General features: G+C 46.4%; 1 protein-coding gene across 9 annotated transcripts in view; it reads right to left on the bottom strand.

Moving 5' to 3' along the window:
* RAI14 (retinoic acid induced 14) overlaps positions 1 to 21,555 on the bottom strand; it is a 129,040-nt gene extending 107,485 nt beyond the window's left edge. For 7 of the 9 annotated variants that reach the window (XM_037529204.2, XM_037529203.2, XM_037529202.2 and 4 more), the window contains exon 1: positions 20,895 to 20,958. The gene's annotated coding sequence lies outside the window, so the exon portion shown is untranslated. Of the gene's footprint in view, positions 1 to 6,070; positions 6,122 to 20,894; positions 20,959 to 21,369 lie in introns of those variants that run through there. The other 2 variants (XM_037529201.2, XM_037529200.2) reach the window with 2 other exon arrangements.
* Between the last annotated feature and the right edge of the window lie 802 nt (positions 21,556 to 22,357).

Consider the following 22,357-nt stretch of genomic DNA (forward strand, 5'->3'; position numbering starts at 1 on the left):
TTTCAATGTTCACCTAGATTAGGGAACCATTGTTTTAGACTCAGTGATAGTATGTATGTATGTACGTATGTATGTATGTATGTTTGTACGTATATATATGTGTGTATATATATCACATACCATACAATATATGGTATATATTATACCATAACTATAATTGACAGTTCCATTAAAAATAACCTAGAGACACTGTACACATGGATATGACTGATCAATGTTTTCCAGCATTGACTATTTAGATCTTTCAAAATATTGGGGATGGGGGAGTGGAAGGGGAGCCCTCTATGCTCTAAATTCTAGGAGAGCAACTAGCTGATTGCTCATGGTCACTGAGGAATAAATGTTCCCTCCCTGAATCCAAGAACTCACTAGTATCCAAAACACCATAACACATACACGGGATTCAGGAGCAGTGGTTTAAAACAATTCCCTCTAAATCACCACAGCAGTAGAGAAGAGGAAACAATGTCTTCTCTCTTGCTAATTATTCCTTCTGCCAAGGAGTAGGGGATACTTGTACAAAATCCTCTGCAATCCCAGAGGATGTGTGCCCCAGAAAGTCTTCAGGACTTTTTCTTCCAAGTTACAAAGAACGTCAGACTTAAAATCTGAAGCACTTAAGAAAGAGCTGAATAAAATTAAAATACTTCTCTCCTTGCCAGCATCCACCTCTTTTCCCATAAGTCCTTGATTATTTCCTCACACAACAATCTCTCAGCAACAAAGATTGAATTTTAACCAAAACTAAACAATTCTCTCAATCTGGCAAAACAAACACATTCTGTCAAAGGTCTTTCCGGACGAGGCTTCCCAATAAACAAGTCCCTGACAACACAGCAGCTTGTGCTACCCCAGGTCACTTGTGGGCAGGAGCTGCTTCACGTCTTCCTCTCTCAGATGGGGCCAGGCCCATGACCACGTCCTGCTTCTGGAATCAAGGCCATAAAATGGGAAGCGGAGGCTGGTGAGAACTACTGCTCCTCACCATTTACTTTCTCTACAGATTTGTTCTGCCAGTAAGACAGAATGCTCAACAAAAAAGACATTTAGGTTATAGACACCCTAAGCAGGCAATATGGAGAAGTCAAAACAGACCAAGGATCCAGAACTATCTAGTAATTAGGTGCCAAATAGTGCAGGAATTCAAAAAGTAGAAGTCTTTGAGCTCAGGGAAAGATCAGACAAGTTTTCCTAATAGAGGGAGGGAATGTGTGTGTGTGTGTGTGTGTGTGTGAGAGAGAGAGAGAGATTTGGGGAGGGGGTGGGGGTGGGGTGGAGGAGAATGTCTAACTGACCCCAGAGGAAATTCTGCATCTAGGCCAAGTGAGGAATACAGGATATCTCGTCACTTCTAGATATCTGTCCAACCTCTTGAAAAGGTCTCTCATGAGGGTAAGTAGTCCTGGTAGGCATCCTTATATCATTCTCTTTCTTCCCAAGACAGATCCTTCCCAACCTCTGCATATTTAGACCCAAGAGCTCTGTCACCAATTTGCAGCAAATCTGAGATTGCATGTCTTGGGTGGCTTAACTGCCATGGGATGGAGGATCTTCAGGGTTGGATTTTCATTCTGCTTAGACTGCAGCGTGGTTACTGGCAGACAATCAATAAATGTTTGATGATTAAATGCAGAACAAAGATGGGTTAGGCATCTGCATGGCCTATAGACTCCCCCTGGGACCTCAGCAAGGCTCTCTCCTGTCCTGAGAGCACTGAGGAGGTTAATTGCTTCGCGTGCAGCAGAGGCACTGCAGTAAATGCAACCTGATGAGTAGGTTTGGCCAGGTGGGTATGAAAGCACTAAAGAGTTTGTTAAAAAAAACTAATTTGACCTGTGAAATTTTACCAGATTGCCCCTCCTTTTCCCAGCCTGCCTGGCCTCTTGGCCCTCATCACTACATTCCTCATGCAGAACCTCCAACCACATCTAGGCCTAAGTAAGGAGCTGACCACTCTGAATAACCGGATGCTAGTCAAAGCAGAGCAAGGGTCACCCAACAGAACTCCAGGAGCAAGTTTCTAGGATGGAGTTTTCATCGATGCCGGAGAGGTCACTAGGCACGTCCAGCGTTTTCCCGAATCAACATACATATTCTGGTATTTCACATGAGCGTCTATCATGTCTAGCCAGGGAATTTCTCAACAAGGAAAAACCCGAGGCATTTACCTCTAACCTCAGCAAGGCTCTCACCATTGTCAACACTCAGTAAAAGTTCACTCCAGCAAAATGAACGGATAATGCATAAGCACTAAGTGTTAAATAGGAAGCCTAAAGAAAGCAGAGACATTCCAAAGTAAGAGGCCAGGTCAAAGGCAACTTTTCAAAGGATTTAGCCCCAAACTGGCAAGAGGAATCTGGAACTCCCTCATCCACACCCAGCTTCTAAAAGGCTCAGATTGCATGGAGACAAGGGGAGGGCTCTCCCTTGCATAGAATTAAGCAATGAGGGCCTCCCCGGTGGCGCAGCAGTTGAGTGCTGGGTTGCGAAGCTACCTGCAGCCTCTGCAGCACCGGTTCGATCCCTGGCCGCCGGGCGAGGGTCCCACATGGCGTGCAGGCCTCTCCTGCCGCCCGCTGCTCCCCTCAGCAGTGTATTTCGTTGATCTGCCTGTTCTCCTCCCCACTCTGGCTCTGGTGAATTCTCTCACCCTCCCGCGCTTCTGACTGTACCCCGTGCTTGTATAAATAAATAAACAGATTAATTAATTAATTAAAAAAAAAGAACCACGCAAATGATCCCCATCATGCATACTCAAGTGCAGGAGAAACTTATGGAACCACTGGGGAGACTGGTCAGGTGTCCACTTGCCTAGAAAATCTATTAGGTAGAGACTAAAAGGGTGGGTGTGGAGGACAGACTGCTGCTGTGTTGTTAAGAGCCTGAATGCTGGAGTTTATTTGAACATATACGTACATTCCCTGTGACATAGACGCAGACAACTGACAACAGAGGGTGGTCGGTTGCCTTAGAGCCTACCTAGTAGAGTGGATTAGAGGACAAAGTGAGCAGATTCCCAGATGCAGAAGCAACATACCAGATGTGAGAACATCAGCCTGCGTCAGCGGAACTCATTGGGATTCATCCCATCACAGGGATGGTCCAGGAGAAGCGATGAAATGTGCGGGATCCCCAAAGGCCCCCTCTATTCATTTGCTAGAGTTGCCATGACGAGGTATTACTGACTGGTGGCTTACACAACAGAAATTTATTTCCTCTCAGGTACTGGGGGCTGGAAGTTCAAGATCAGGGGGACAGCAGGGTCAGTTTTATTCTTAGGCCTCCCTGCTTGACTGGAGTATCTGTGTTCTCCCTTCGAGTTCATGTGAGGTTCCTCTGCATATCCGTGTCTTAATCTCTTCTTATAAGGACACAGTCACCTTGGACTAGGACCTACCCATATGACCTTGAGTTACCTCATTTACCTCTTTAAAGCCCTAATCTCCAAATACAGTCACATTCTAAGGTGCTGGGGATTAGGATTTCAGCATAATACTTTTAGGGGACCCAAGTCAGCCCATGACACCCCCCAGGAAGAGATCAAATGCAAGAAAGAATCAGTTCAAAACACACCACTGCTACCCATGGGCATATAAACCATGATGGGCAGATAGGGATGGTAGGGAAGAAATTTTCTCATTTGAACAGGTATGAACTTATACCTCTGAATCATACATGGTGGTGAAAACCAATGTTCCCTCAATAAAAAAAAAAAAAAAAATTAAAGTCTAATGCAAACTCAGAAAAAAAAAGGCAACCAAATTTAGATGTACTATTATTTAAAACAAGACGCTCTAAACGAGACACTCTAAATTCTAAATTGGTGTGCAGTCACTGAAATTGAAGTCACATGGATATACTAACATCACTGAATACATTTTAAAGAGAGCAGAACACACAATAAAGCTGCTTTGTGACTGCATCTTAGGGGGCTTATTTATTCAGCAAACCAGATACATATGAAAAAGCAAGTAAGCAAGCAAGCAAGCATTATGGTCTGGATGCTGCCAAGCATGGTCTCCTTCATGAATAAACTGGGGAGGGAGACAAAAGCAATAGTTCCATCTGGCAAGGAATCCTTTCTAAAATATCCTAGTACCTCACATTTTCTCAAGGAAAATAAATGACTACATTCTTTCTAAACTGTAAATGTCATTCAGATATTGTATCATAATAATCACATAGTAAAACTCTCTTGAGAACATTAATCTCCCTCCCTATATTCACAACTTGCCTTTATCCAGGGGCTGACATTTCTCTTGAGAAACAAATACATCATCATTCTTTACAAATAAAACCTGCCTCAACCAGGACAGACCTTGGTCTATGAATTGGCCGAGCCAGCAGCACTGATGCAGAATTGGCCCGGGTTCTGGCACCATCACTGTGTGATTTTCACATCTGCTACTCACATGCTGTAGCGAGCCTACCAAAGAAAAGCCCATGGTTACCTCATGCCCTAAATCCATCCAATTTAGAAAGCACAGGTTTAATCAAAACAAGCTACCTCTGGAATACAAAAATCACCCTAAGACTAAGCAACTCCATGCAATTATCCCTTGTATGGAGGTTGTTTTTAAGATGATCTCCAATAATGCCCTTCCTGTTCTGTTTCTCCAAACCTTTTGGTGTTGATGTCAACACCACCAAGATGTGCATCTCTCAAGACAACGGCCCCTATACACCCAGGAATCAACCCCAAATGGCAAGGTGCGTGTGCTATGTGCCTTAGCTTTGCCTCTCAACTCTGTTCTTTGGCTTTCACCCATCCTGAAGCCCAAAGAACCAATCAAGTTTATTTTTCTTATGGCTATAGTTTATTGTCCTCTATCTAATAACTAGTCATAAAATAATTTCCAATGAAATCATTTACAAAGCATCGTTCACATTTAAAAGCATGCTTTTATGAACATTTTCTTTCTTTCCATACGTGGAGGTAACACTGGTTTACAACACTGCACATGATTTAGGGGAATGTGTTCATACCTCTTCAGATGGGTGTCTCCCCGCTCCCACCACAGCTCTCGTGGCCCACCCCCCAGTCTTTACCCTGCACCTCTGGGCTCCCTCCTCCTATGTCCCCACCCCAGTTCTCCTCTCTCTCAAGTAGCCTCAATCCTGCAGTGAACTTCTAGGGTTTGCTTTGAGAACCAATCAAGTTTAAAGACAGGTCCTATCCTGAAACATCACATGTGAAAATTTAAAATGTGGGGAAAGGTCACTGAGAAAAACAGCTTGGCAGTTTCTTACCAAGTTAAATATAAAGTTACCATTCAACCCAGGAATTCCACTCCTACATACACAGCTTGCCAAGAGAACTGAAAACACATGTCCACACAAAGATTTGCACATGAATGTTTACAACAGTATTCACAATTGCAAAAAGTGGAAACTACTGAAAACCTCATTAAATGGGTAAACAAAAACGTGGCAGGCATTGTCACACAATGGAATACCATCCTGCATGGAAAAGGAACCAAACGCCACTGCATGAAGCTCAAAGCCAAAGTGAAGGTCAGACGTAGAAGACCCCATCCGTACTACTCCTAAGATTCCATTTGTGTGATGTGTGAAGAACACACAAATTATTCCAGAGGCTGAAAGTAAATTAGTGGTGTTCAGGGCTGGGCAAGATAAGACAGCCATGACGATGGCCTAGGGATGTTTGGGGGGGGGGGGGGTCAAGGAATGTTTCAAAGATAGATAGTGGCAGTAAATGTGCAACTCCATACCTTTACTAAAAATGATTGAATTGTGGGCCTCCCCTGGTGGCGCAGCAGTTGAGCGCTGGGTTGCGAGGCTGCCCGCAGCCTCTGCAGTGCCAGTTCGACCCCCAGCCACTGGCGAGGGTCCCACAAAAAAAAAAAAAAGATTGAATTGTATATTAAAATGGGTGGGCCTTACAGACTGTACATCTTATCGCAAAGAAGCTGTTTCTGACAGGATCAAATACAAAAAGGGAAAAGGAGGTCCATATGGGAAAGTGTTAGGTCGCAAAAAATATCCACGTATATGTCTATTTAATTCTTGTTTTCACCCTCGAGAAAACTACCTTCAAACACTGGCTTACCAGGCATTTCATCAGTTCACTGCCATGGTTTCAAAATCAGAATTACATGGATCTCCACATTCTGGAATGTTGGGGATGCCATTAGCAATGATCACAATGGCTCTGCTTGGCTGATCTCCCTGCTACCTCTGCCTAGTTATATAGTATCTTAGATACTTTTCAGAAGAAGGGACAAATAAGTTAATAACATAGATTCTGTGAACTCTGACACCTTAGGTTCAGAAGTGAGCAGTAGGATAAAGAACACCAAAATTATTTCTGGGTCCCAGCTATCGTGTTTGAACATCATTCAAACATCATGTACTCCCCATAGCAAGCTTCTCATCTCCAGCCCAAGAGAGAGGCGCCTGCCACGTGAAGGCAGAATGTCATTTCAGCTGCAGTGGAGCTATGAGGCTGCTTTAATCCTCAGCATCCTGTCTTCGGATAACTCCCTCCTACCTCCCACTCCTACCAGGTTACTTCTGACTGCAGTTGTTACCACAGAAAGTGGAATGTGTCCTTAGCAAGGCTATTTAGAGATGCTCCCTGGGATTTTCAGCAGCTGGGGAGAAAAGGAGAGGCAGGAAAGGGAGTCTTCCTTTCCAGGGGAGAAACTAGGATAATGTGCACGTGGCAGCTGCTCGAGTCCAGTGTAGGAAGCTGATTTGAGAGAGGGAACCAGGTCCTGCTATAGTCACCCCAATTAGTACTGGATTTGGAGTCACATGGGCCAAGAAACTCCCCTACCAGCCTAAGTGAATTCATTTTGGGTTTCTGTCACTTGCAACCTAAGAAACTATCAGGTCCTTGGTATCTTCTTCTCCATCTTGCTCAGGCTGTCATCTCCGATGCCGCGGTAAAAGAGGGACTTAGAATTTCTATAGGGTCATCGCAGCTTGCATTTCTGTCTGTTTAGCCCATTTCTGAACCCAGGAGCTAAATTCACTCCCAAATCCACAAAAGGGAAATGCATACTCTCTGGAGTCTAACTGGCAGTACAATGGAAGGCCCTACAGTGGCCCTCTGTAACCACAGGTCAAGGAAGGCATATTTATCATTCATTTGGTTATTAGCTGCTCCTTGATTTGTTCTTCCCCAAGCTGCACACCCTCCCCACCTCCCAAACACTCCATTTTTCACCTCTGTCATTCTAGTCACCATAGAAGTCTGGTGAGAGAGCCAAGTGTGGGTCTTCTGGGCTACTTCCACTCTGAAAGCACACACTGCTATTTGGCTTTCCTAGGAAAAAGCCAACAGTGAAAACCACCACAATTAACTGGAAATGAACAGCATTAGATGAGTTTAAAAAGCTCACAAAATAAAAGGCCACAGTAACAATTGAGCCAGGAGCACCCAGGCTCCCCATGGGTGCACCTTACCTCCTCTGCTCCCAGGGGGCGGGGGGGGGGGGGGGGCATGGAATTGGCTCCACAGAGCTGAGGAGGGAAAAGGGAGAAAGCACAGAAGCGTCTCCAGGACCTGACGCTATAGATGCAGGCTGCAGGACAGGAGGGACCAAGGACAGAGCAGCAGATGGTAGGAAAGTTATCTAGAGGCAAGGGTTGAGCACAAGGCTCCAGACCCAGTGACACCCTCTGGGCAGTAAGTAAACCCCAGAGTGCTGAAGGCATGATATGCAAACCTGCTGTCACTTACCCTGATTTATTCTGATCACGACACCTGGAAGAGATGCCTAACAGTGATTCAATCATCATGGCATCACTCCCTGAGGCTTTCCCAGCCTGCCCTGGCAATGCAAATGGAAAAGCCTTTCAGATCTTTTTCCATTAGAAGCCCCAGGCTGTTCCATGCCAATGCCATATGGGAGTGGGGGGAGGGGAGCATTAGCTTAGCAAACACAAACTCCTGCTAACTGAATGTGACAGGCTAGACCTTCATATTTAAATTTTCAATCACTTTTTGTGTTTGGGTATAAGAAACAACCAGCATTAATATAAAGGATGGGATAATGCTTCCATCAGCCGTAATAGAGATTTAATATGCTCCTCCCATCCCACACATCCATAAACCCACATCCCAGCAGCATGATGTTAAGATGGTTCACGAAGTAAAAACATGATTTTAAGAGAACTATCAAAAAAAAAAAAAATAGAACTATCAATTTAAGAGGGAAATTAAGAAACCTACAAGGTTTTAGTTACTCATATCTGAGTACCAGCTGTGGGCCAAGTACACAAGGAATGTAGAAGTGTAACCCTTGCCTAACAAGAAAGAAAAAAGGAAGTCCAGGGCCTCCCCGGTGGCGCAGCGGTTGAGCGCTGGGTTGCGAAGCTGCCCGCAGCCTCTGCAGCGCCGGTTCGATCCCCGCTGCTCCCGGCACTGGAGGAGGGTCCCACAGGGCGCGCAGACCTCTCCTGCCGCCCGCTGCTCCCTCAGCAGTGTACTTCGGTCCTTCTGCCTGCTCTGCTCCCCACTCTGGCTCTGGTGAATTCTCTCGCCCTCCCGCGTTTCTGACTGTACCCAGTGCATGTATAAACAAAACGAACAAACAAACAAACAAACAACAAATAAATAAATAAATAAATAAATAAATAAATAAATAAATAAAAAAAAAAAGGAAGTCCAAGTAGCTTAATGCAATTCCACAAAAGAGGGAAAATCAGATTTGTAACCCCAAGTACAACTCTCCAATATACCATGTGTAACCAATTTGGAATGAAGCTAATGGGCCATTGTATCTCTCTAAAGGGATGCTGAAAATCAAGGGCAAAAATCTAGTTAGCTAGGTAAATACACAGGAAAGTTTAATAAAAAAGGCATTTATTGAGAGTGCCTTAGGTATCAGATGGTGCTGGAATTATAGTACCTTCAAGTAGACATATTACTTAGACTACTGCTTTCCAATATTGTAGCCTTTAGCCATATGAGCTACTGAGCATTTGAAACATGACTAGTGATAACTGACAGGAAGAGCAGAGTAGAAAATACACAATGGATCTCAAAAACATATTATTTTTCAGAAAATTAACTATTATCACTAATAAGTTGATGAATATATGTTGATAATATTTTGGATATACTAGGTAAAATAAAATATATTATAATTTCATTTGTTTATTTATCCTTTTTTTTTGGTGACTGTTAGAAAATTTTACATGTCTTAGGGCAGTGTGTATTTGAGGTTTGTTTATATTTATATTAGACAGTGATAATTTAGATTTTTTTCCTTCAAAGACAGTGTAAGAGCATCCATTCAGGAAGAAAAGCATCTTATTCTATTACAACTTACAAAGCAGCCATAAAATTAAGCAGAAGATGAATGCTATCATGTTTAATGTTCACTTAGTATCATAAAACTCATATCTAGTAAATACTGCGAGTTAAAGATAAAATAATGGTTGAAAGTATTAATTTCAGGGGGCCTCCCTGGTGGCCTAGGGGTTAAATCTCAGCAGTATCACCACTACGGCCCAAATTCGATTCCTGGCCAGGGAGCTAACCCACACATGGCATTAGCAGACCTCTCCTGTCTCGCCTGCTGCTCCCCTTAGCAGTGTATTTCAGTAGATCTTCCTGTTCTGCTCCCCGCTCTGTCTCTGGTGAGTCCTCTCACCCCTGCACCTCTGCCCTACACCCCAGTTCTTGTATGCATAAATAAAATAAATCTTTTAAAAATTATAATTTCTGGCCTCCCCTGTGGTGCAGCGGTTGAGCGCTGGGTTGCGAAGCTGCCCGCAGCCTCTGCAGCGCTGGTTCGATCCCCGGCTGCTCCCCGGCCACCGGAGGAGGGTCCCACATGGCGCACAGACCTCTCCTGCCGCCGGCTGCTCCCCTCAGCAGTGTACTTCGGTCCTTCTGCCTGCTCTGCTCCCTGCTCTGGCTCTGGTGGATTCTCTCACCCTCCCGCGCTTCTGACTGTAACCCAGTGCTTGTATAAATAAATAAAAATAAATCTTTAAAAAAAAATAAAATAAAATAAAAATTATAATTTCAGAATCACTCTGCTACATAAAGAAAAATGAATGATAAACCAACAATTTTTACTTCACTCAGGACTGGTGAAATTCTATGCCAACTATTGCTCTGTTATATATACCTCAAAAACATGAGCATATTTTTCTCCATTAACAGTCGCGCAATTTTCTGAAAAATTTAACTTTCCTATTGCTTCATTCTAAGCACCACTGTCTTCACTTTAACAACTTCACTGCATAATCACTGCCTAGATTCTGACTGAAACAAGTTGTCTGGTAAGACCAAGGAACTTGTCCATGTAACTTGGAATAAGATTAGTCAATAAAGGAAATATGTCTTTATTTTATCCACATTACTGAAGGATAGAACAAGAGTAGAAAAGGGAAAGAGGATAATACAGGGAAACATAGTTACCAACTACAGGGAAGATAATATGGCAAATATGTTACAATGACATAGGGCAATCCCTCTTCATTGCTATAGATTATATGGCAAGTATAATCATACTGGCCAATATATTGGCAGTTCTTTAAAGGTAGGTTAATAATGGGTAACTTTAGGATTCCTAATTAGTCAGCCCAGAGCGGATGCCTCTACCTAATTTGCACAAAAACATCCAGAGTCCTGGGAATAGGAAAGGCCTGGAAGTTACATCCAGTGCAGTGGGGATCCTAACAAGTAGTAAATATGGCACTGGGACCAGAGGCCTTACTTAGAGGGATGGAGAGAAGTCAGGAGAGGAGATGGCCTTTGAGTTCAGGTGACAGATGAATGCATGCCCAGTCCCAGCCTCGGGCCTGGCCCCCAATCCAATGCCTGTCCCAGCCAGGCTTGCAGCTCCAAGGCTCAACACTGGTGAGAGTTCAAGGAATGGTTTTAATCCCAAGATGGCAGGGAGGCCATGGCAAGGCAGAGTCTCATGAATTATTGCTGAGACCCACAAACTTTACCTTTCCAGGCTCTTGGAGGCTGGCAGAGGGAAGTGGACCTGTGTTTTACAGTTGCAATGCCCGGATCTAAACTGTCAGGCCCCACCTTCCTGTTTCACACTGACTTCACTCTAGGATGGTGCTGTCCAGTGCAGCAGCCGCTCACCACATGTGGTCACTAAGCACTTGAAATGCGGCTGATCTGAACTGAGATAGACTATAAATGTAAAATACACACTGGATTTCAAGGACTTAGCTAGGAGAAAAAAAATCTCAACAATCTTCTGTTGATTGGGTGTGAGGAAATGACAGTATTTTGTGTATATTGGGTTAACTAAGATATAATATTGGGCCTCCCTGGTGGCACAGGCGGTTGAGCGCCTCTGTGAAGCTGTCCACAGCCTCTGCAGCGCAGGATCAATCCCGGCCGGCTGGCGAGAATCCCACATGGCGCGGCAGACTTCTCCTGGCTCGCCCACTGCTCCCCTCAGCAGTGTATTTCGTCAGTCTGCCTGTTCTGTTCCCTGCTCTGTCTCCGGTGAATCCTCTCACCCTCCCACCCCTCTGGCCTGTACCCCAGTTCTTATATAAAAATAAATAACTCTTTAAAAAATATATATATAGTATTAAAACTTTTTTAAAAGGCAAGTTAATAGAAAGCAACATTAGCAGTGATAGGGGCCATAACAGCTATCACTAACCTAAATGATTACTTTACAAAATTTTATTTTACTTTGTAAAATGTTGTGTTTTATTACATTACCTGATCTAGGGCTCACAACCATTTTGAATGTTATTTGTTAGCTGAATGTTAGATATTATTATTGTTTGCAGTTTCCAGATTAAAAAATAGCAAGTTAGGTAACTAGAAAGTATTTGGCCAAAGGGACACAAGCTTACAAATGAAGGCGGCTGGATTTCAACTCAGGTTCAGCCCCTAGCCCAACACATGACACTGGGCTGCATATCAGAAACACTAATTATAAAAAATAGTCTAGCCAACAGGCAATTATTTTTACTTTAAAAAAAAAAAAAAAAAAGAGTTGTCTTCAAAGATGGAGCAGTCCTCAGATGCGCTGCAGGCACTGTCAGCTCCCCGGAGGGACTCTGAATGGACCTATTTGCAAAAGGCTTTCCTTCTGGCTCCTGGCTCTCACTCACATACCCCTGCCCTGGCCCACTCCAGGGGAGGGCAGCGTTTTATTTCTTTGTCCTTTTCCTATGCAGGGCATATGTTTAAAGAACAATTTTACTGAACTCACAAGTCAACAAAACCTTTTCCATGTAGCTTTGCTGAGGATAACAAGTCAATAACAGAGAAAAACTAAAGCTAATTACACACAAGTGAAGCGGCTATTTTATATTCAGCCAGTCTGATAAGCTACAGAAGGGATGGAGGTTTCCCATTTGACAACAATTTGGAGAAGCAGAAGTTCTAGATGAGATGATTCCCTATCACTAGGTCACCTCCATTCCTTAAAAAATTATACTAATGTCCTGTGTAACAACTTTCTCCAAGTTAAAACAGCAAAAATGAAATGCTGCAATTCATCAAGACAATGGAAAGCACTGAGGGAGAAGAGACATCCCGAGGGAGGGATGGGTGGGGCAGGGAGCTCAGGTGGCATTGTCCCCAAAGCCACACACAGCAGCACGCAGGCTGTCCCCCAAGTTAGAAGCGATGGCAGGAGACAATGAGCTGCCATTTCTCCTACCACCCTGGACATAAAACACCCACTTTCAATGTGATGGGAATCAAATGCCCTTTGTTCCATGGGGTATGCACCTAAACTAATCAGGGGTTGCTTTAAAGGCAAGAAGAAAAGGAAGCTCACTGCCAAACAAGCCAAATGGTAGCACAGACGGCAGCAGACTGGCCCAAGGCAGGCTGGGGTAAGAGGCATTTTGAGGAACTCTCTCTTACAGACTGTAGGGGGAAAAAAATAAACAAACAGCACACCCAACACGGTATCAATTTGTGTGGCAAAGAAAGAATGTCATGGAGGCCGTGATCAAGATTGCAGACTGGGCACGTACAGAAGGTTATGGCACAAATGTGCTTTTTTCCTTAAACAACAAAAAACTCCTAGGAAGATCTGGATGGAATACAGATATTGATTACATTCTCTACGCCTGTATTTTTAAGTTTTCGTTTTTCTGACTTAAAAAAAGCTCACAGGAAACAAATGTGACACTTTTCTTCCCTCTAAAGAAAAAAATAACATACCCCCAATCTAAGGATTTTTTTTTTAAAAAAACAAAGCTACTTGAAGGTTTGAAAGCATTTGAAGCGCCTTGCACCCACGACGATGGACATTGAGCTGAGACAAGATTGGTTTGGAGAAAGAATGGGAGGAACCCACCACCAGCCTGGGTTAGGACCCCCTGACCAGATTAGGGGTGTAGGACCCATCAGTGCCTCTGGGGCACCTGGTTATGTGCTTGTGGCTGGACACTAGCTTGGATCCTTATTCTGGCTGACCTTCCAGAAGGAATAAGGAAGACGCTGCCCACTGTCCATGCTCAGAGGCTTCCGTGTCCTGGGTGGCAGGGAAGAAGCCACCATGCCTGGGCTGCTTTCCTGGACAGAAAAGTGAAGGGGTGAAAGCCATCCCCCGGAAGTTGCCCTTTCATTTCTGAAAATGATCAATCTTTGTGTCTGCTTACACAGGACATGGTCAAATTCCATGAGCCCTCTTGTCAAATGAAGAGACTCATAGGAATTTGTGGACTCTGACAAAGCTTGACTAACAGATTTGTTTATGTGGTTTCTTGCTCAGCCACATGCTAAGAAGCTGGGTCCAGTTCCTTTTCTGACCTGCAGGTTGCTCAATGCCATCTGCCTCAACTGGGACACCCTGCCCTCCACCCATTCTCCAATACAGCTATGCGAGTCTCTACTAGTCTTCTTCATGGAATTAGCTACACAAAGGACTCTCAAGGTCATTGTCAACATCTAAAACAAAAAGTACAACCTTTAAAGCTCTGTGCTGTGAGTAGCAAGACTAAGGTCTAATCTGCTTATTATGTCACATTTCCCTTCCCTAGACCTCAACCTCAGCTGCGAAATAAGTCTACACCCGCCCCCGACCATTATCCCTTTCCAACCACAACAGAATATAAATGTGTTAACCTGGCTCAAACGCTAAGCTCTGTGAAAGCAGACTCTGCCATTCATCCAGATTTTCTAACACTCAACGATCTGTTCACATGTATTGTTCACAGGAAATGGGACAATGAATAAGACGGCCAGGACCATCCTTAGCTGACAGCCTAGCAGCCAAGTGCCTTGTTTAGAGAAGGTACTCAAGTCAATAAACTCACTTGGCCTATTTGCACCTTTCACCCTGTTACAGGCAGCTCCATTTTTTTTTTTTTTTTGCCCAATTTTTCTTTTTTAATGATACTTTTTTTTTTTAAGATTCATTTATTTACACAAGAGCTGGGGTACAGGCCAGAGGTGCGGGAGGGTGAGAGAATTCACCAGAGAGAGAGCGGGGAGCAGAACAGGCAGACGGACTGAAATACATTGTGAAGGGAGCAGTGGGCAAGGTAGGAGAGGTCTGCAACACCATGTGGGTATCCCCCTGGCCGGCCGGGAATCGAACTGGTGCTGCAGAGGCTGCAGACAGTTTCACAGCGCAGGCCCTCAACCCGCTGCGCCACCGGGGAGGCCCCCCAATTTTTTTTCTGCCCAATTTTTGGCTGAAGATGTCACCCAAGATGGACACTGACACAAGCCCCCGAGTGTGGTTAACAATGGCAGTGCATCCTCCCAGTTTCTGCCGCTTGCCCCAAGGATGATAATATATGCTCTAGAAAATAGCAGGCTTCCAGCTAAAGGTCAGTTCCCCCCTAGGATATGGGGACCTCTCTTCCTCAGGTCTCCATCGAGGCAGTGCCACCAGGCAGGGGGCCAGGATGAAAAGGGTGAAACGGAGAGTGAGTTGGGAATTTTTCACTTGGCTGAGCAGCCAGAGCTCTACCAGGCAAGCTAGGGGTACCACTAGGTGGAAGCCAGGGAGATCTTGGTCACCTCTTGTGCCAGCAAAACCAGGAAACTGCTGTGGTCTGGTAAAGCATAAGACAGTGTGGGCCCAACATTAGACCAAGGAATATGTTATCCTTTGGGTGAGAAATTAAGCCCCTTCCTTAGACTATGTCAGATCTCTTAGAAATAATCATACCATAGATTCACTTTTTATTTAATTCTATACAGCATTTTATTGCATCCAACAGAAATAGTTCTTAAAAATGGTCTTAAAAGTGGTATGTAGACTCGTTGGCATGGCAACCAATGACTGGTTTTCCTGTTGAGGGTATAAAACCCACAATTATTACTTTTCACTCTGGTGTGACAACTTATCATGTCTGGGGAACAGTGACACACGAGAGAAAATAGAGCCCTTGTATTTTTGGTTGCTAAAGGTCAGCAGGATAAATGCAACAAATTTTTCTGGGTCTATTAAGTAGATCTCAGGTCTGAAACATGCAAGTTGGAAATTGACTTTTAGCACAGGAGTTCCATGAGCCTCTTGGAATTGGCAAAAATTACAAATGGATAGATAGCATCATTGCATATAAGTAAATTTCCCTCCAGGAAAAGCATCCAAAACCTGCACCAGATTTGCAAAAGTATCTATGACTCAAAAATATTTAAGAATCACTGCCAGATGTCTGCCCTGGTTTGCAAAACGAACTCCTCTCAAAGGGAAAATGTACTCTGTGCTGCCCTTGAGCAAAATGAAGCTACTCTGTTTTATTCTCCGCCAGCAAACTCTGTCAGAGTATTTATGTGTGGTTGAGTTTCTCTTCAAAATGGAAAGAAACTGGTGAGATACAATAAAAATGGGAAAAGATAGATGCTGCTGTAGCTGCTAGTTGTAGAGCTATTTAGCTGTTGAAAAGAAAGAAGAAAACATTTTAGGTTAAGCAAACTGAATTCACAGAAATCATAAAGAAGTAAACACAGAGGAGGCTGATTTTGTCCATAGTAATTGAAATCCTAACAGGGATAAGAAAAATAGAGTGGAGTTTTTAAAAAGTAATATAATAATTGTGAAGAAAATTGATAGAGTACAGGAAGAATTGCTTATGTAAATTTACTTGCTAACAAACTTTGATGTTCACTAAATGTCAATTTAAGAAAAAAGGAAAGGAAAGAGGCCATGTATTTTCTCGGCCTACAACCAACTTTTCTCACAATTGGATTCCGTTCATTTAGAAGCAGGTTTCTCTTTGCCCAGGGATGACCAATGGTTGTGGAATTTACACGGCGAGTCATTCCATTTCCAGCAAATGTCGTTACTGCAGAAGAAACTGAACTACATCACAGTAAGGTAGGAAGAGATGACACCTATCGCACAAAACTAGCTAGTGAAGCCGTCAAGACACGATGTCCAGACCTGTGAAGGGCAGACAGGGAGGAAAGGTGTTTCTTCACTATAGATAAGAAGACAGCGGAGAAAAGTGAGGCTTCCAGAAATGAAATGAGTGACAAGGGAGAGAGAACTACATTGTATGAACTTCAACCAGCATTTTGCTGCTAATTGCCTCCACTCCTCTGAGGGCTTTGTGTGTGTGTGTGTGTGTGTGTGTGTGTGTGTGTGTGTGTGTGTGTGTGTTCCAATAAACACTAATCACCTACCATGCAATGACAGATACTCTACTAGACACATGGAATATAAAATTGAAGAATGAGGCATACCTCCTTCAATCTAATAAAAGAATGCTTTGTTTTGTTTTAAAACACATGCATAAGTAAATAAACTTACTTATTAAGATATTGACTACATTTAGATACCGATCAGGGACTCAGAATGATCAAAGACTAGATTAGTTTTTTGTTTGCTGCAGAAGGTTGGAGTTGGGGAATTGAGAGTTGATTAACAATTTTTCTCTTTCATTATACCACCTGTACTTTTCAGCTCCTGGGTAGTAATGAATCAAAGAGAAGAAATACATTTCAATCACCCAACTTTCACAATAACCCTATGATGGAATCTATGCTGATGGTTTCAACACAGTGTTTTCAGTACCACGAGTTAAAGATTTTATAATGTGACAATTTTTTAGAGTATTTCTGGGCACCCTACTACATACCAGTTGCTCCTGGACCTTGAGATTTAGGTCATCATTTCCCTTCTAAAAGCTTTACAACAAATGCACAAAGTCAGGATAAAGATGAGCAACAATTCAGAGAAACAATTTCTATTTCTAGAAATTCAATGCTTGAGACCCCTGCTGGCCTGTCTGTACGGAACCCATGTGGAATCAGCATGATCCACATTTCAAACACCAGAAAGTGAGGGAGAGCTAAATTATCAAAAAAAGAAAAAGTGGGTAAGCGTCTGAGCACTGATCTATGTCTATTCTCCCGAGTTCAGATTTACACAAATGTTAGCCAAAAAAATCTGAAGGCAATTGCTTTGTGGGATAAATCACACAGATTTAAATAGTATTTTTTACACTGATGGGAGTGGTAAATGACATCTGAGGCACTGTATTACAGCTGTGGAACAACCAGCACCATTTCAGAGAGCCAACATGTGCCAAAAGAGAAATTCTAAGTAGAAAATCATAACAAAAATCATTCTGTTCATTCATTCAAACATTTAATATGTCAACATTTTTCTAGACACCAGGATGCAGCAGCCAACAAGATACAAAACCCCTGCCTTCATGGAGCTTATATTCTACTACAGAAAGACAGACTACTGGCCTCCCTGGTGGTGCAAGAGGTTAAGCACCGTACTATGAAGCAATCCGCAGCCTCTGCAGCACAAGCTCAGTCCCTGGCCGGCGAGGGAGAAACCACATGGTGAAGCAGACCACTCCTGACTCGCCTGCTGCTCACCTTAGCAGTGTATTTCGGTTGATCTGCCTGTTCTGTTCCCCACTTTGTCTCTGGTGAATCCTCCCACCCACCACATATCTGTCCTGTACCCCAGCTCTTGTATGCATAAATAAATAAATCTTTAAAAAAAAAAAAGAAATAAAGAAGGACGACTAACCTAAATTAAAAGACATAGTAAGTTAGAAGGTAATAATGTCACAGAGGAAAATAAAGCAGAGAAGTGGGGCGGGGCAAGCTTGGAGGAGGTGGCCAGGGAAGGCTGCAAATTAGTGATGTCTGAGTGAGGGCTCCAAGTCTTGAGGGCCACAGCCAAGTCGATATGTAAGGACAGACTATTCCAGACAGTGCAAACAGCAAAAGCAATGGGTGAGGCAAGAATGTGCCGGGCATTGTGAGGAAATAATGAGTAAGTCAATGTGCTTAAATGCCTTAAACTGCTTCCAGATTAAAGGGTTACAATTAGGGACAAAATATCATTAACACAGTCACATTTTCGTAAACTCTTACAGCAGGAATGTACCTTTGAAAACACTTCCTCACCCCCCTGAATCTTATCAAGGGAGAAACGAGGAAGAGGAAGATGAGAGAGTAATTCAAGGTTGCACAGGCAGCCAAGAAAAAGTGTCAGGACAAGGGCCCCAAGTACAGCATTACAGGTTTCTTGTCACGCTCCAACTTTTTAATTAACAGAAACTTTTCTTATTTAAAAAAATTTGAAAAACCAACAGAAGAACCCAGCCAACGGATAATAACCATGGACCCGAAAATGGATGGATTTCACCTTTTCATTCAACAGATAACCAAGCGATGTATATGTTCCCTGAATATTGTTGTGGAATGAAAGCACTAACATGCACAATTACCTACACCTCACTGCCCAGCAATTAAACGTGTAGGTGTGTGACACAAAAGCTTGTGCACAAGGCAGCATATGGAATCACTTCTCAGATTCTCACTCAGTTTTTACTTTGATAAGGAAAAAAAAAATGGAGGGCCTCCCTGGTGGCGCAGGCGGTTGAGCGCCGCACTGTGACGCTGTCTGCAGCCTCTGCAGCGCGGGTTCAATCCCAGCCGGCTGGGGAAAAACCCACATGGCACAGCAGACCTCTCCTGCCGCGCCCACTGCTCCCCTCAGCAGTGCCTTCGGTCTGCCTGCCTGTTCTGCTCCCCACTCGGTCTCTGGTGAATTCTCTCACCCTCCCGCACCTCTGACCTGTACCCCAGCTCTTGTATAAATAAAAGCTTAAAAAAAATTTTGAAAGACAAACCTTCCCCATCATATTTCATAAAGTCCAACGCCCAGTTTCTCTGAACTCCAAACCTCTGTCTCTTTGCCCCTAAACCATAACATTATCATGATGCCAGGTGTTATCTGCTGCGAAGATGCTTTGACAAGTAGCGGTTTGGAGACAGGACTTCACTGTCAAGTACACTACTAGTCCCAGGACACAGTATCATTCCCCCGATCGAGTTCACAGATAATAGGAAGGTTTTTCAACAGTATTATAACCACCACCACCACAATAAACGAAGTACTGAAGCATCTCAGTGACTCTAGATGAAAAGCTGCAACAGCCCAGCAACATCTCCCACTGTGTTGTTACCCAGCACTGGTTAAAAGTGGTAAGAACTTTATAAATTTTCTCACATACAATTTACTCTTATGAGTCCAAGGGAAGAATATATTAACACGGGGTAGGCATCGTTGGGGAACGAGGATCGGATTGCACCCTCAGCAAAACTGCCAGCCACCTGCACGCGGGCACAGAGCAGCCAAAGCTGATCTTTGCTCCGCTGTTCAAACCTCCGAGGGGGGAGCCTGTCCCAGCTAAGATGAGCTTCTGCTAAGCCCTGCTGACCTGTGAGTCCCTCTGCCAAACCCTTACAGCCTCGAGATCGCTTTCTACGGAGAACTGGGATGTTTGGCCATCCCAGGCAGCTGGGGAATCTCCGCTCCCGGCAGGAAGACGGCGCCCACGGCAATCACCTGCGAGCCTGCGCCAGGGGAAGCCTCTGGGGGAGCTGAGCGCCCTCGAGTTCACGGAGGTGCCACAGAAATAAAGCTGCGCTGAGCTGGACTCCTTGGAGAAGCGCAAACCTGGATGGACAGCCCCGGCGAGGGCACGACTATGCCCTCCACTTATTCTGGGCTCCATCTACCCGGGCTGCAGCCTCTCCAGGCTCTGAGCCGCCGCCCTCCACAAAAAAAGAGGGAGGGGGTCGGTGAGAGTCCAAAAACGCGAGCCAGGCGTCAGCTCGAGAGCGCACTGGCACCCCGCGCGCAGCAGAAACTGAACCGCGGCCGCAAACCTGCCCCCGCCCGCTGCGCGGGGACCGGGGTGAGCGAGGGTACCCGCCCTCCCGGAGAGACCCGGCAGATGGCGGGCGCCCCCCTCGCGGCTCCCCATCCTCCCTCCTCGCGAAGTCCTGGGCGCCCCGAGCCTGTCCCAACTCCAGCATCCCTCCTCCCCGCCCCTTGGTGCTGCCGCGGGGAAAAGGACACGAAGGGTGGGGAACGGGGACCAGCCACAGGCCCGGGGGAGCCTGGCCTGCACCCGTGCCCCAGCCGAGGGGCTCCCAGAAGTCAGACAAGGAACAATAGCGGACCCCGGGGCGCCGGAGCCAGCCGGAGCCTCCGCCCGCGCCGACCTCCCCGGCTCCCCAGTTCCGCGCGGAGACCGGCCGAGCCAGAGGCGGGGACCGCGGGGCAGCGCGGCGGCGGGCGGCGGGCAGGTGGACGGGTCCCGGCTCCGGGGCGCCCCCAGAACGGCCGGCCGGGTCTGGCCATTCATTCCCACGCGCGCTCCCCGCGCGGTGCGCAACCCCAGCCGGCCTGCGAGTCGCGGGGCCCGCGGGGCACCACTTTCCTAACTTGACCGAGTCCTCCCTCTCTGCTGTGGTCCCCACTACTTTCCTCGTCTGCCCGCCCCCCCAATCTGCCCTCTGCGGAGCCGGCAGTGGACGAGGGAGTGGTGGCGGGACCCCGGCTGCCACCCCGCTGAGCCGCTCCACCCGGCGCGGCTCGCAGCCTCCAGAGCCCGAGTCCCAGACACAAAGGCGGGGAGCAGAGCCCGGGACCCCGCTCCGGGGAGCCTCCCCGCTCCCCGCGCCGCGCACTCACCCCATCGAGGCAGCCGCGGCGGCTTTCCCGGCCCCGCTCCGCGCCACCCCGCCCGCCGCTTCCCCAGGAAAGCGCGGCCGCCGGGCTCGCTTCCTGCCGGGCTTCCTGCGCCGCGGTCCCTCCTCCCGGTGCGGGGGTCAGTGGGCGCCGCGCTCCCGGGCTGGGCGGGCCGCGGGCGGGGCTGGGGCCGCGGCAGCACCACCACGTGGCCGCCCGGCGCCGGCCCCCGCCGACCTGGATCCCGCGGGAGCGGGAAGGGAGGTGCCTGCCTTCCCCCTCCCCTTCCACCCCGCGCGGGCCCGAGTCCGCGGGTCAGGTGACCGCGTCCCGCGCCCCGGCCGGGACCTGCGGGAGGTGCGCCCCGCCCCGCCCGGCAGCCGCGCGCCCCGGGCCCGCGCGCCCCGGCCTGGGCGCCTGGCGTTGGATCCCGCTGGCCCAGGCGCCCGTCCCCGCGCGCCTGACTGCGCGCCAGCACCTGAGGTCGGTGAGCCAGACCCCTGGATCCGAAGCAGGATTCGTTTCTGGTTCACGTCCAAGGCCGTGTGTGGGCGTGGGGATGTTTTACGCGCCTTCAAGCCCAAGGCAAATCGGGTCTAGTTTCCAAAAGTATTGAACAGAAAGTAAGCCGGCATGTGCGCACACCCTCCGACGCGCGAGCTGGCCGGGATGCTGCTTCCCCGCGGCCCCCAGCAGGCAAGGGAGACTCCCAGCCTTGCGTGGCGTCTGCTCAGGAGGCAGGAGAAATCCACAGCCTGAGCCGGGGCTTGTCTGGAGACCGCCCTCGGCAGTGCTGTCTGGGACGCAGAGCCAGACGGTCTCGTTACGCAGGACCCTGCAGCTTCTCTGCCTTCCCAGCCGGCTCAGGCCGGCGTTTGAATCACCATGGACTCCTTCATTTCCGAGGATTTCAAAGCCTTCCACCTACTCATTTAATTGGGGAAAGCTTCATTTTTTCTAGTAATGCTAACCTGCTATGGCTTAGAAAGTCCTTATCCACCAAAGCCCTCCCTTCTCCGAGTTAAGGGCATCCTTTGTGCAGGGCAGGAAGCTTTCTAGAATAAGTAGTATGAGTCCTTTTTGGTGGGACCCAGTCTAAGTCAATTGAAGAAAAGAAGCCAATTCCAACGGAAGTGAACGAAATTCACCCTCACATTCCCTTGTCAGCGTCCTGGTTCTATCTTGACCTCTACAGGCAGACTTTATCTGGCCTGTCCACCCCTACCCCCAAACACACACACCCCCTTACATCAGAGATTCCTTAGAGAAGTGATGAACACCCAGCTTAAGGCAAGATGTATGGTTCTCTTCTTGTCCTGTATCCCTCTCTCATATAAAATCTTGCTCTAAGAGAAATGTGAACTGGCCAACTTTTTTTTTGGCTTAATGCTGGCATTTTCTACAATGCAGTTTTTCATTGTGGTTCAGAGTAATGGTGTACAGTAGGGTATTTAGAGGGGAACAAT

This window comes from Talpa occidentalis, unplaced genomic scaffold (genome assembly GCF_014898055.3).
Source record: "Talpa occidentalis isolate TD23 unplaced genomic scaffold, MPIMG_talOcc4v2.1 talOcc4.6, whole genome shotgun sequence".
Lineage (NCBI taxonomy): Eukaryota > Metazoa > Chordata > Mammalia > Eulipotyphla > Talpidae > Talpa > Talpa occidentalis.